Raw genomic sequence first — 12,549 nt, 5'->3', positions numbered from 1 at the left:
CAGAGTGTTAAGCCTAGGACCAGGCCTTGGTGAATGCCGAGACTTGGGTAGAAAATGATGAGCTCACAAAAGAGACTGAAATGGAGTTGTCATCTGGCTTCACATTCACATCTGTCTTATCCTTTCCAGCTCTACTACTGCCACCTTGGTTGGAGCCCATATTGTTTCACATCTGGGCTGTTCAAATAATCTTCACGTTATTTTCGTTTCTCAAGTCTTACTCAAATGTCTCTTATAGCTTTTCTGCTAACTGGATAATGGGGTAAAGTAAAATAATTTGATTGGAGCAGAGTGTGAATTTTGTAGAAGAGTGTGGGTTTTAAAACATTCACCCCCACTCTATCACTTGCTAGCTCTGTGAATTGGGCAAGATTCCTGATCTCTCTGAGCCTCAGTTTCTTCATGGGTAAAATGGGGCTAGTACTGTCCCTCTTGCTCCAGAGTTGTGAGACTCCATGGAAACTGCACATGTGATCAGGCCCAGAACAGGGCCTTTCTTTTCTATTTGCATTGTCAGTGGAAAGGTTGCCAAGAATTTTCCCATATGGTAGCTGGTCTCGACAGGAAAACTTTCTAGAGACTTGCTGCTGCTGCTGCTGCTGCTGCTGCTGCTAAGTCGCTTCAGTCATGTCCGACTCTTAGCAACCCCATGGACTGCAGCCTACCAGACTCCTCCGTCCATGGGATTTTCCAGGCAAAAGAGTACTGGAGTGGGGTGCCATTGCCTTCTCTGACTAGAGACTTGAGGACTCAGCAAACCTCCATCCTCAGCCTCAGACCCTTCACCTAGGCACCCAACATCCCTCACTCCCCTTGTTTTCTGCTCCAACTCCTCCTTCCCTTCCATTCTGACAAAATTAAGTGATGGCCCCTTTATCTGCTCTCTCTTGTCCCATTGCTCAGCCTTCTCACATACCAGGAGTGAGGGATTCCTGCCCCTTGCCACTCACTAGATCTCTTCCTCTTCTCACCCAAGCTGGTCCTTGACTCTTGGTCCTCCAAGAAGCTTTCTTTGGCTGTGGGCCTCCCTTCCCAACCTCATCCTTCAGATACACTTATCCTTTGCTCTCAGAAACAGGCCAAAAGGACTGGGATGAACTGTACTAAATGTTAAGGGACACAACTCCCTAGCACTTTTCCTGTGCTCTGAAGAAGACTGCAGTGGGGCTGGGAGGTATGGGCGCTTGCTTGTTGGCAGTGGGGCTGTTTTCCACATCCTTCCCTGATGCTTTGAAGATGAAAAGGAACTGAGGAAACTAATATTTATTGAATGCCTACTAGATTCCTGGCCTCATGCTAAGAGCCTTCATAAGTCATGTCATTCCTTGTCATAACAACCTGGAGAGGTGGTGATGTAATCCCAGTTATCTGTAGTTTCCTTGCTTCCCCATGAGCTCTGTGAGGACGTGGGACATGCTGTCTTCATTTTTGCATCTGACAGAACAATACTGTCCTCAGTAGAAGTCTGTCCTCAATAAATGCTTGTTAAGTTGCACTGTGTTGAGGCCTAGGAGATCATGGATTTAGGATTTTACCTACTTGGGTGGGTCTGTCCTCAATAAATGCTTGTTAAGTTGCACTGTGTTGAGGCCTAGGAGATCATGGATTTAGGATTTTACCTCCTTGTGTGGCTTTGGGTAAGTGATTTCATTTTTCTGAGCCTCAGTTTCCTCTTGGGTAAAGTGGGAATAATGATACCTCCAAGGCAGGGGATAGTGAGAATGTATAGGTAGCTCTGCAAACTTCAGTGTTTGTTTTGTGTACTGTGCTAAGTTGCTTCAATCTTAAGATGAACTCTGAGAGTTCAGCTCTTTGAGATGTCCAACTCTTTGAGACCTCTATGGACTTTAGCCCACCAGGCTCCTCTATCCATGGGATTCTCCAGGCAAGAATGCTGGAGTGGGTTGCTATGCCCTCCTCCAGGGGATCTTCCTGACTCAGGGATTGAACCCACGTCTCTTATGTCTCCTGCATTGGCAGATGGACTCTTTACCACTAGTGCCACCTTCAGAGTGCCATCCAAATGTGGGGGAAGTGTTCACCTGTCTTCCAAGACAAGCTTTTATTTACTTGGTGTCTAGGCCTGTAGTTCAGTTCCCAAATGCAACTTGGTGCTCATCTTTCATAAAATTTCCACTCTTCTGGGCTAAAAATGAGAAAAATGATGATGTAATTTTTCATAAAGTCAAATGTGTTCAGTTTTTTAAATTCCAAAATTGTCATTTCAACTTTTTGATGTTAAAACATCCTCTTGTTTATGAAATTTCTTTTTGAAGATTTGTTGACTTGGACAATTTTTAAAGTCTATTGAGTTTGTTACAATATTGCTGTTGTTTTATGTCTTGGTTTTTTGGCCCTAAGGCCTGTGGGATCTCAGGTGCCCCACCAGGGATTGAACCCATACCCCCTGCATCGGAAGGTGAAGTCTTAACCACTGAATCTCCAGGGAAGTCCCATATGAAATCTTGATTATATTAAATATAAGTTTAAAAAACGCCTTCACTTTTTCAAATAAAATGTTAGCACTGCTTTGTCAGAGCCCCCGTGACAGAGATCTTTCAGGGTGCTGAGAGAGAGGACCCTTGGCTGGGCTTAGCTGAGAAAGGCTTTGGGGTAGGTTTCCAGGAGGAGAGGAGATCTGAGAAGATTTAGCAGAGTATGTTAGATGACAAAGGGAGAGAAAGTTATAAATCAGGGATTTGGGCCAGGATGAACCCAAAAGGCTCTAGGAACCTGCACAGTCTGGGTGCCACCCAGTAGTTTAACACCTCTGAATTTCCCTGGCTGGAGGTATTAGGGTGGAGGAGTGAGTTGCTTTGTCCCAGACTTTCTTGGCTCACATTTAGGGATATAAAACTCCAGGTCACTGCACCAGGCAATAATGAGTTTTCTCACCCCAGCCCAAAGGTGACTGCTCCTTGTCATTTACTCAGATAATCACTGCCACACTTGCATCAGATCTCCAGATTGCCTTCAGACTTGGTGTACTCTCCACCCCCACTGCTACTTGGGAAAAACAAGAGTCATTCAGCCCTGCCTGCAAGCAAGAAGGCCAAGATCCCACAGCCTGAGTGCACAAGCTCATTGGAAAATCAAAATACCTCCTCTTACTTCCGCACGCCAAGCCACACACAGGGAGCAGAGACCAGGGATGGGGGACTGTTTATTTCTGTTTTTCCAGGATGCCACATAGCAGACCTGGGGATTGGGGAGGGGTCAGCACACTTCCCCATGTCCTGCTGTGTGACCTTTGGCCTGTCCAGATCACACCACTTGCCTACCGTGCAGCCACAGGAGACCTCAGGCGGCCAGGAAGTTCAGGCCATCCACAGGGGCAGAGAGCAGAGAGCATGCCCACCTGAGCATGCGCTTTTGCATTCCAAGTGGTGGATCTGGATTATCCATTTCTTGAATTTCTGCAGACATCTCCTCCATCCATCAGCGTATTTTTTTCCACCTGGGATCCTTTGGCCAGTAGGTGTAGCCACTAGTTTGTCCAGCCAGGGATGTATGCCAGATGCCTGCTGTCTGCCCAGCTGGCCCAGGCAAGAGGCAAAGGCTAGTTTCCAGAGGAAGAGGCAGGCAAGAAGGAGAGGCTAAGGAGCTGCAGCAGCAGTGGCCAGTCCCAATGCCCAGCCAGACCAGCAGTACACAGCATTCCCAGCTCCCTGTTCAGGGCAGGTTGCCATGGTATTTGCCTGCTGGTGCAGTGGGACTGGAAACAAAAGAAGAGGAGTTAGTGAGCCTGAAGGTAGAGAATTGGGGGAGGGGTTTAAAAAGTGGAGGAGAACTGGACTTTTTGCTCCAGTTCCAGCTGGAGTTTGCATCAAAAACTGGGTGGCTACTACAGGGATACATCCTTGTGTCCTTCTGCCCCCAGGAATTCCTGCCACTCTAAGTGCCCAGCAGTGGCACATGCTTTACAGCTTCCTAAGGGCCTGGGTAAGCATCTGTGCCACAGCTCTGCTCCTACCTGCAACATGGTGGGTCCTTCTTGTGGCTTATAAGCTCTTCCCATCCATGTGACCTGACTTGCATAGCTCTGTCATTCCCGCACTAAGCCATTTGGCCTTTTCTGTGGAGTTGGCATCAGTCACATCCTATTGTTTTTTGGCATATCCGGTCATTGAGCAGCAGCCTGTAGCATGGTGGGGGGAGGGGTTAATGCTCATTTTGATGGTAGCATTCGAGTTGAGTCCAAAGTCTTGGTATTCAAAGACTTCAACAATTCATCCTTTACAATGTTTTCAGTTGTAGTTGTGTGTTTGACATCTCACAGACACCAATGTGGTGTGAAATTATATATGCAAGTTGCCAATTTCCAATTCTATGGGTCTAAATATATTTGGGTGATCAATATTTGGTATACTAATCAGTTTTTTGTGGTCACAATGTCCAGGTCTTTCCTGCACTGACAGCCTGTGTAAACTAATTTGCTCAGATTTTAGATGTAAAGCTGACACAAAGCTTTGCTATAAGAAAAAGAGCCTTAAGGGGGTGGATTATTCCATGTCCCTTCTCTTCATCTGCCTTTATTACTAGGCAGGCACATTCTTTTTGTGTGCGTGATAAAACATACATAACATAAAATTTACCATTTTAAGTGCTTTTAAGTGTACAGTTCAGTGGCATTGAATACATTCTGTGTTTGTGTATCCGTTTCCAGAAAAATTTTATCTTCCAAAACTGAAACTCTACCCACTAAACAGTAACACTTCATTTCCTCCTCCCCTCAACCCCTTATAAACCACTATTGTACTTTCTGACTCGATGAATTTAACTCTTCTATGTACCTCATATAAATGGAACCATACAACACGTGTCCTTTCATGTCTGACTTTTTTTTCCTGTTTAACTTTATTTATTTATTTCTTTATTGAAGGATAGTTGCTTTACAAAATTTTGTTGTTTTCTGTCAAACCTCAACATGAATCAGCCATAGGTATACACATATCCCCTCCCTTTTGAACCTCCCTCCCATCTCCCTCCCCATCCCACCCCTCTAGGTTGATAGAGAGCGCCTGTTTGAGCTTCCTGAGTCATACAGCAAATTCCTGTTAGCTATCCACTTTACATATGGTAATGTAAGTTTCCATGTTACTCTTCCCATATATCTCACCCTCTCCTCCCCTCTCCCCATGTCCATAAGTCTATTCTCTATGTCAGTTTCTCCACTGCTGCCCTGTAAATAAATTCTTCAGTACCATTTTTCTAGATTTTGTATATATGCATTAGAATACAATATTTATCTTTCTCTTTCTGACTTACTTTGTATAATAGGTTCTCGACTCAGCCACCTCATTAGAACACTCTCAAATGCATTCCTTTTTATGGCTGAGTAATATTCCATTGTGTATATGTACCACAGTTTCTTTATCCATTCATCTGTCGATGGACATCTAGGATGTTTCCATGTTCTAGCTATCGTAAATAGTGCTATATTGAACAATGGGATACATGTGTCTTTTTCAATTTTGGTTTCCTCAGGGTATATGCCTAGGAGTGGGATTGCTGGGTCACGTGGTGGTTTTATTCCTAGTTTTTTTTTTTTAAAGGAATCTCCATACCGTCTTCCCTAGTGGCTATATCAATTTACATTCCCACCAACAGTGTGAGAGCATTCCCTTTTCTCCACACCCTCTCCAGCATTTATTGTTTGTAGACTTTTTGATTCTGACTAGTGTGAGATGATATCTCTTTGTAGTTTTGATGTGCATTTCTCTAATAATGAGCGATGTTGAGCTTCTTTTCATGTGTTTGTGTGTTTGTTAGCCATTTATATGTCTTCTTTGGAAAAATATCTGTTTAGGCCTTTTCCTCTTGCCTGGAAAATCCCATGAATGGAAGAGCCTGGTAGGCTGCAGTCCATGGGGTCGCTAAGAGTCGGGCACGACTGAGCGACTTCACTTTCACTTTTCACTTTCATGCACTGGAGAAGGAAATGGCAACCCACTCCAGTGTTCTTGCCTGGAGAGTCCCAGGGACGGGGGGAGCCTGGTGGGCTGCCGTCTATGGGGTCGCACAGAGTCAGACATGACTGAAGTGACTTAGCAGCAGCAGCAGCTACTTTTTGATTGGGTTGTTTGTTTTTCTGGTGTTGAGTTGTATGAGCTTCTTGTATATTTTGGAAATTAATTCTTTGTCAGTTGTTTCATTTGCTATTATTTTCTCCCATTCTGAGGGTTGTCTTTTCACCTTGCTTAGAGTTTCCTTTGCTGTGCAAAAGCTTTTAAGTTTAATCAGGTCCCACTTGTTTACTTTTCTTTTTATTTCTGTTACTCTAGGAGGTGTGTCATAGAGGATCTTGCTTCAATTTATGTCATTGAGTGTTCTGCCTGTGTTTTCCTCTAAGAGTTTTATCATTTCTGGCCTTACATTTAGGTCTTTAATCCATTTTGAGTTTATCTTTGTGTATGGTATTAGGAAGTGTTCTAACTTCATTCTTTTACATGTAGCTGTCCAGTTTTCCCAGCACCTTTATTGAAGAGGCTGTCTTTGCCCCATGGTATATTCTTACCTCCTTTGTCAAAAATAAAGTACCCATAGGTGCATGGGTTTATTTCTGGGCTTTCTATCTTGTTCCATTGGTCTATATTTCTGTGTTTGTGCCAGTACCATACTGTCTGGATGACTGTATCTTTGTAGTATAATCTGAAGTCAGGAAGCTTGATTCCTCCAGCTCCATTCTTCTTTCTCAAGACTGCTTTGGCTATTCAGGTCTTTTGTATTTCCATGTGAACTGTGAAATTTTTTGTTCTAGTTTTGTGAAAAATACCATTGGTAATTTGATAGGGATTGCATTGAACCTGTGGATTGCATTTGGTAGTATAGTCATTTTCACTATATTGATTCTTCCTACCCAGGAACATGGAATATCTTCCATCTGTTTATGTCATCTTTGACTTCTTTCATTAGTGTCTTATAATTTTCTGTGTATAGTTCTTTTGTCTCCTTAGGTAAGTTTATTCCTAGATATTTAGTTCCTTTTGTTACAATGGTGAATGGGATTGATTCCTTAATTTCTCTTTGTCTGACATTTCTTAATAAGTAGCATAATGTCTTCAAGGTTTATCCATGTTGTATTTAGTTTGGTGCAAATGTAATTACAATTTCAGACCATGAATTTTAAATCATTATAACTAGGCTCAAATACATCTTTATTAATCAAAATAGGAGCAATTACAGTCAACACATTTTTGCCAACGAGAAATGTTTGCTCATTCCTATAGCATAAAATTATGTTTTGGCATTTGACGAACTCTTGGAAAGCATTTTCTGTATTATGCTGGTTGTGGAAGCATTTTCCCTACAAAAAGTTTTCAAGATGCTTGAAGAAGTGGGAGTTGGATGGCTAGAGGTCAGATGAATATGGCAGATGAGGCAAAACTTCATAGCCCAGTTTGTTCAACTTTTGAAGCATTGGTTGTGTGACATGTGGTCAGGCATTGTGGAGAAGAAGTGGGCCCTTTCTGTTGACCAATGCTGGCTGTAGGTGTTGTAGTTTTCGATGTATCTCATTGATTTGATGAGCATACTTCTCAGATGTAATGGTTTTGCCGAAATTCAGAAAGCTGTAGTGGATCAGACTGGCAGCAGACCAGACTGGTCACCAAACAGTGACCATTACCTTTTTTTAGTGCAAGTTTGGCTTTGGGAAGTGCTTTGGAGCTTCTTCTCTGTCCAACCACTGACCTGGTTGTCACTGGTTGTCATATAAAATCCACTTTTCATCTCATGTCATAATCCAATTGAGAAATGGCTCATTTTTGCATAGAATAAGAGAAGACAACACTTCAAAATGAAGATTTTTTTTGACTTGTGGTCAGCTCACAAGGCACCCACTTATCAAGTTTTTTCACCTTTCCAATTTACTTCAAATGCCGAATGAGCATATAATGGTTGATGTTGAGTTCATTGGCTTTTCATGTAGTTGTAAGAGGATCAGCTTTGATGATCCTCTCAGTTGGTCATTGTCAACTTCTGATGGCTGGCAACTGCATTCCTCATCTTCAAGACTCTCATTTCCTTTGCAAAACTTCTTGAACCACCACTGCACTGTATATTCGTTAGCAGTTCCTGGGCCAAATGTGTTGTTGATGTTGTGAGTTGTCTCTGCTGCTTTGTGATCCATTTTTAACTCTAATAAGAAAATCACTCAAGTAGATTGATACAGCCACTATGGAGGACAGTACGGAGATTCCTTAAAAAATTAGGAATAAAACTACCATATGACCCAACAATCCCAACTACTGGGCATATTCCCTGAGAAAATCATAATTGAAAAAGACATGTACCCCAATGTTCATTGCAGCACTATTTACAATAGCTTGAACATGGAATCAACCTAGAGGTCCATTCAGAGATGAATGGGTTAAGAAGCTGTGGTATGGTTATACAATGGAATATTACTCAACCATAAAAAGGAACACATTTGAGTCAGTTCTAATGAGGTGGATAAACCTAGAGACTATTATACAGAGTGAAGTAACTCAGAGAAAGAAAACAAATATCATATAATAACACATATATGTGGAATCTAGAAAGATAGTACTGATGAAGCCATTTGCAGGGCAGTAATGGAGATGTAGACATAGAAAACAGACTTATGGACACAGAGGGGAAGGAGAGAGTGGGACAAATGGAGAGAATAGCATGGAAACATGTACACTACCATGTGTAAAATAGATAGCCAGTGGGAATTCGCTGTATGACTCAGGGACCTCAAACCAGTGCTCTGTGACAACCTAGAAGGGTGGGATGTGATGGGAGGTGGGAGGGAAGTTTAAGAGGGAGGGGACATATGTATACTTATGGCTGATTCATGTTGGTGTATGGCAGAAACCAACACAATATTGTAAAGCAATTATACTCCAATTACAAATAAATAAAAAAGAAAATTGCTTGAATTTGCTTTTTGTCTAACATCATTTCCCTAGTCTAAGATAGATATAAACAGCAAGTAATAAGTCATTAGCAAAAAAACATAAAGTGAGAATGTGCATTAAAATGATGTATAACATAGCCATATTTTTTAAGAATGTATTCCAGTATCAAACAGCAAAGTTCAACCATGCAAAACCATGATTACTTTTGCACTGCCATAATAGCATTATTGTAGCATGTGTCAGAATTTCCTTCCTTTTAAAGACTGAATAATATTCCATAGAGTGTGTATACCACATTGTGTTTATCCCTTGCTGAGTACTTGAATTGCTTCCACCTCTTGCCTGTTGTGAATAATGCTGCTTTGAACATGGGTGTGCAAATATCTGTTTTTGAGTCCCTGTTTTCAATTCTTTAGGGTATTTTTGAGGACTCCCCAAACAGTTCTCAACAGCGGCTATATCACTTCACATTCCCACCAGTGATGCACTGCAAGAGTTCCAGTTTCTCCACACCTTCACCAACACTTAATATTTTTTACCTTAAAAAAATAATAGCCACCCTAATGGGTGTAAAGTGGTACCTCGTTGTGATTTGGAATTTCATTTCCCTAATGACTAGTCATGTTGGGCATCTTTTCATGTGTTGGACAGGTAAGTTTTTGGCTTGCCTATGGTGGTTTAGTCGCTAAGTCGTGTCTGACTCTTGCAACCACATGGACTGTGGACCTATCAGGCTCCTCTGTCCATGGGATTCTCCAGGCAAGAATACTGGAGTGGGTAGCCATTTCCTCCTCCAGTGTATCTTCCCTATGAGACTGTGTATTTAGCTTTGATTTCCAGGCACAATTGGAAGTTGAACATGCCCATTGTTTTGTAGGTTAGAATTACCTTAACTTAAAGAAGTCTTTGTTGTACAGTCAGTTACCACTGTACTCTCCATACACTTTGACGACTGCAAGCCTGCAGCCAGTGAGTCCTGCAGTCTTCCTCAACTCTGACCATGGTTGTAGACCTAGACTTCCCCAACTCTAGATGTCTCTGATTCTCTGTTTTCTATGATCTCTGGCCCATATAGTCCCACCTACCGTGACAGCCAGCCAGCCATCCTGGAGAGGAAGAGACTCAGGGATTGGAGAAGAAGAGAAAAGGTAGGAAGTGGCAGATTTCTTTGAACCCGTTTTCTGGTTAAAAGAGTAGATAAATCTCTCCCTCCCTCCATGCAAAAAGCTGTTTGTGTTTGTCAGTCAAGTAGTTCTGTGCCTTTCTTGAAACCCGCTTAATCCCCATTAGCATAAGATGAAGAATAGAAAAAAACAGATCTATAGAGGGTAGCTATCAAAATGCCCAAATTTGTCACTAAAGATGTTGTCCATGAGCTTCCTTTGCTATTTGATCTCTGAATGAATGTAAAGACCTGGTGACCCTCATAAAAACAGAAGTAAGAACAAAAAAGAAATCCCTCCAAGTTCTTAGCAGGCAAGATCTATAGTAAGAGTGTTTCCAGGTGGAGAAGGGATGCATTTCTTCAGTTTTATCTTCCTCCTGGAATCCTCTCACTGACTCTGCTGTTCATAGTATGCCAGGTGGCCTCAGGGTGGGGGAGCTGGTCCTAGCCCACCTGAGGACCAGAGCCACATCTGGCATTCTCAACAGGAAATTTATAAAATATTACAGGAGAGGAAGAAGGAAATCATTGTAAAAATACAATTGTTGTGGCTGTTCAGTCAACCAGTTGTGTCCAACTCTTTGCAACCCCATGGACTGCAGCACACCAGGCTTCCCTGTCCCTCACCATCTCCCGAAGTTTGCCCAAGTTCATGTCCATTGCATCAGTGATGCCATTTGTGATCCCCTTCAGGGATCACTGCCTTGTCATGGCAAAGGGCTTGCATAATTCAATGAAGCTATGAGCCATGCTGTGTAGGGCCACCCATGATGGATGGGTCATAGTGGAGAGTTCTGACAAAACAAGATCCACTGGAGTAGGGAATGGCAAAACCACCCCAGTATACTTGTCGTGAGAATCTCATGAACTGTATAAAACGACAAAAAATACAATTAGCAACCTATTAAATAAACAAGTTTCCTGAGTGCAGGTTTTGGATCTGATAGGGATGCAGTCTGAACCAGCAAGAGCCAGGGCACTGCAGCTGCTCCCTCACCTGCTGGCCTTCTGGCCTAGCTCTCTGCCTATCCCTAAGGGTTAGGTACCATCTAACTTTCCATAATCTGAAAGGAGATTCCAGGGCAAGACCCAAGGCACCATGTTCCAAATCAGCTGTTCATCAGAGCCTTCCCACTCCAGCGTGGTTTTCTGTTTGAGCAGAAGCTCAGCTGCTGGGAGTATCTTGGAGCAGGCTTCATCCTCAAGGCAATTATCTTATTCTTTAGAGTCAGCTTCCCAAAGTGGGCCTGTCTTGCTCTGGGAGTAGGGGTACAGTTCATGCTTTAAGATGGGACATGAATAAATATTTTTATTTTAATAGCAATGTGTTTTCATGGTTTCCTTTAATTTAGCACACACTGTAGTGGTTTTCCAATTTACATGACTGATACACAGTTTCTTTGAGTGAAAGAGTGAGAAATTTAAAGGAAAATATGTGTTAAGTAATAGTTCAGGTGGTATGTAGCTAATGATAAAAATCAGGAAGGTAACCCACAGATGACTGGAGATTGGGACACACTGCCTTAGAGTGACCTGCCTTTCTAAAAAGAGCATTATGAGCAGACAGTTACCAGGACTGTGTGACAGGATTCACCAGCATTTGGTTCTGGGAGCCTTCCTATTTCTGGATCTCTGGTGGCTGGCAAACCTAGAATAGATTTACTAATCAATTACATCTATTAGATCTACTAATAGTCTCCTCTATGTGCATGGATAACTAGGCCATTGACTGTGTTTTGTTTTCTCATTAGCTTCCTCTAATGCTTTCTTTGCTGAAATTCAGGGAGGAAGTGGTGGTGATTAAACCTCAGATTACTCTGCTTTGGTTGAATCTCTTCCACTTAATAGTTTACCTCCCAACCCCTGCCTAGACTCTCCGGAAGGAGGATTTTTCTAATCTTTTCCTTTTTTAATATACATGATCCCACTAGTGCTTATCCTCCTAAAACATGACTTGGGACACATTCTTAAACGTTGTTTGGCCTAAAGAAATCTACACTCGACTTGGATGCTTTTGCTCACGAGATGACATCTTGTTCCACTGTGTCATGGGCATCCCCTGGCAGTCATTCTAGGCACAAGGGGAAGGAACTGAGGAAGCTAGCATCTATTGAGTCCCTCCCAGAAGCCAGGCACTGCACCGGGCTTTCATCTGATTGAGCTCTTTGAATTCTCCTGCCAGTCCATCAGGTATTCTTTAATACTTGAGGAAACTGAGGCTCAGAGAAGTTCAGTAATTTGCCCCAGATTCCCTGACTCACATGAGCTTTGCACTGTCTCCATGGGGGCCTGCCCTATTCTGCCCCATGCATGCTGCTGCCGCTGCTGTTGGGAAAACTAGCAAAAGGTCTCAACACAAGGGCTTTCTGTTTTGCCTGCAACAACAATGAGCTGGAGGGGGAAAACAGTTGATTAAAGTTGAATTTGTTCTAGTGGGAAACTGGCGAGAACACCTCTGGAAAGCCTCAGGCTGGGCCCCGCAGGCTGTCAGGATGTAGC

At 42.7% G+C, this 12,549-nt stretch overlaps 1 protein-coding gene across 8 annotated transcripts in view; it reads left to right on the top strand.

Annotated features, from left to right (window-relative positions):
• Positions 1-12,549, top strand: part of NHSL2 (NHS like 2) — a 307,579-nt gene that overhangs the window by 47,682 nt on the left and 247,348 nt on the right. Inside the window, exon 1 of one of the 8 annotated variants that reach the window (XM_043896858.1) lies at positions 9,967-10,033. The exons of the other annotated variants lie outside the window; for them this stretch is intronic. The gene's annotated coding sequence lies outside the window, so the exon portion shown is untranslated. Of the gene's footprint in view, positions 1-9,966; positions 10,034-12,549 lie in introns of those variants that run through there. 8 annotated transcript variants of the gene reach the window in all.

This window comes from Cervus elaphus, chromosome X (assembly GCF_910594005.1).
Source record: "Cervus elaphus chromosome X, mCerEla1.1, whole genome shotgun sequence".
Taxonomy (NCBI): Eukaryota; Metazoa; Chordata; class Mammalia; order Artiodactyla; family Cervidae; genus Cervus; species Cervus elaphus.
Note: the sequence above shows the minus strand (reverse complement) of the source record. Positions and strands in the feature narration are given on the sequence as shown.